This window comes from Protopterus annectens, chromosome 5.part0 (genome assembly GCF_019279795.1).
Source record: "Protopterus annectens isolate FY-2018-M chromosome 5.part0, PAN1.0, whole genome shotgun sequence".
Taxonomy (NCBI): Eukaryota; Metazoa; Chordata; order Ceratodontiformes; family Protopteridae; genus Protopterus; species Protopterus annectens.
In genome coordinates, this window is record NC_056735.1 from 1,919,446,570 (window position 1) to 1,919,448,695 (window position 2,126).

General features: G+C 35.8%; 1 long non-coding RNA gene across 1 annotated transcript in view; it reads right to left on the bottom strand.

The window, feature by feature from the left end:
• Positions 1-422: 422 nt before the first annotated feature.
• Positions 423-2,126, bottom strand: part of LOC122802108 — a 249,640-nt gene continuing 247,936 nt past the window's right edge. Inside the window, exon 3 of the long non-coding RNA XR_006364890.1 lies at positions 423-1,226. This is a non-coding gene — a long non-coding RNA (uncharacterized LOC122802108). The remainder of the gene's footprint in view (positions 1,227-2,126) is intronic.

Genomic DNA, 2,126 nt, shown 5'->3' on the forward strand with positions numbered 1-2,126 from the left:
TATGTTATGATATAAGATACAGATCATGTTCCATTTTAGAGCTACTCATGTTACCTTGCTTATTTATTTCTGCCTCTGAGACCAAAAGCATTGCTTCTGAATAGTAGACTGCAGCTTATTCCCAAACATGTTTTCCTTTCCTTATTCTGTATCTGAGTATTTGTGTTTTTCTTGGGCATTATGCTTACTCTTTATGTCTCACGTGCCATTTATTCTTCCACACTGCGTTTTGTGCTGTCTTTCTCACTACAGAATGAGTGTTGTCAACGTAATTAAAGAGGAGTAAAATCTATTTCTGTAGTTATTTTCTTTTTCTTAACAATTTCTATTACAGTTTTACAACATCTTCATGTTGGAAAAAATATGTTGCAATGTGACTGCCAAAAAATGAAACAATATCTCTGGTTAACAATTTCCTTCCCTTTTGGTTTATTATCTCTTGGAGCTTGAAAAATCAGGCATTTGTAAGTCCTTTAGTTTGTCACTTAGTTAACAAAGAGGGATTTAAAAATACCATTGTCTTATTGCGTGGCCCCATATGCTTAGAACTATGACAGAGATAACTCATTCATAGAGTCAGAGAGTGCATGTGTGTAGGTGTGTGAAAAATTGCTTGACAGTGTTCACAGCCTACTTTAAAAGTGGACGTCTTCCATGGTTTATATATTAGAACCAGTGTTCATTTAAAAAGAATAACATTCAATACTACTTTAAGTTATGTAGTCTAATAGTTAAATATCAAATATATAAACATTTGCTCAAAGATTAGTTAAATCCAGGGAAGAAAAAACAAAACGTTATACCTTCTCTGTTTAAGCATGAAATCTGCAATCATCCAGGATACAAAATGTGATATGAGTTACACTGATACCAGCAAATTAGCTTCACAAAGAATGTTTTTCAGAGGTACAAGCAGTTGTTACATGCAGTTCTGATTCTGTTGTTTACCCAATCAAGTGCAGAAAATATCAAGAGACAGGTTATATAGAATAAACAATCCAGACACTCAGAATATGGATGAATGCCTCAGATGAACAGTTACTCACAGCATAGCCAAAAACCAAGGGGAATGCAATGTCCTCAGTCTGAACATTATGGTTCTACAGAGATTTTTTTATTAAAGAAAGACAGGAGATTAAGCCAATTTCATTCTTCAGTAGTGTGGTTGGTATTGTAAATCTCAGTCTGAGTTTTCATGAGGGATAACAGCAGTTAAGAAATTTTCCCTTTGGAGAAGCAGAGAGACACATATTAGGTATAATGGTGATAACAAACATATGATATACAGCATTACTTGAAACATTGCCAGTATGCTATTTGATGCTGGCAACAGTTGGTAACAATTGTATGGGTTACTATTTTAATTTGAATAATAGTAAATATTAACTTGACAGTCTCATAGGCTGCAATGTTCAATATATTTTAACATGCAACAAGGATGGTGGTTCAGTACTACTACTTGTCAAGGATATTGGCTAACAACTAATGCTGACAACAATCTACCATCAAAGAGATACTCATTTTATTTTCCTTCTTTTTGTTCATCCTTTTCTAGCCAGTACACACTTCAGTGGGAATAACAGCTGATCAGAACATATTTTTGATCTTCTGTGTTAGGATGGTCAAGTTACTCAATTCACAAATATCCACATTTCTGCAATGCATCCACATATTCTAAGCCAGCACCTTATTCTCTTGGTAGTCCTCACTTTGCATAATGCAAGACTATGACCTATAGATATCTACTTATCTGCATCTATCTATATATCTATCTACACACACACACACACACACACACACACACACACACACACACACACACACACACACACACACACACAGACACACAAATATATAGCCACCCAATGGTGTGAACCTTAGCTCTAGATGATGGTCACTGCTGAGGTGACACCACAACCCCTTTTGCAAAAAATGGGAAAAGGGGTTTATAGGTTCATATATTAATACTAGGCTAACTGCCCTTGTGGGCCATTTTAAGCCTAGCCAATTACCCCATGTGAGAGTCAAACCCTGCAGTGTGTGTGTGTGTGTGTGTGTGTGTGTGTGTATGTGTGTGTGTGTGTGTGTGTGTGTGTGTGTGTGTATGTGTTCCTACATTTTTATTG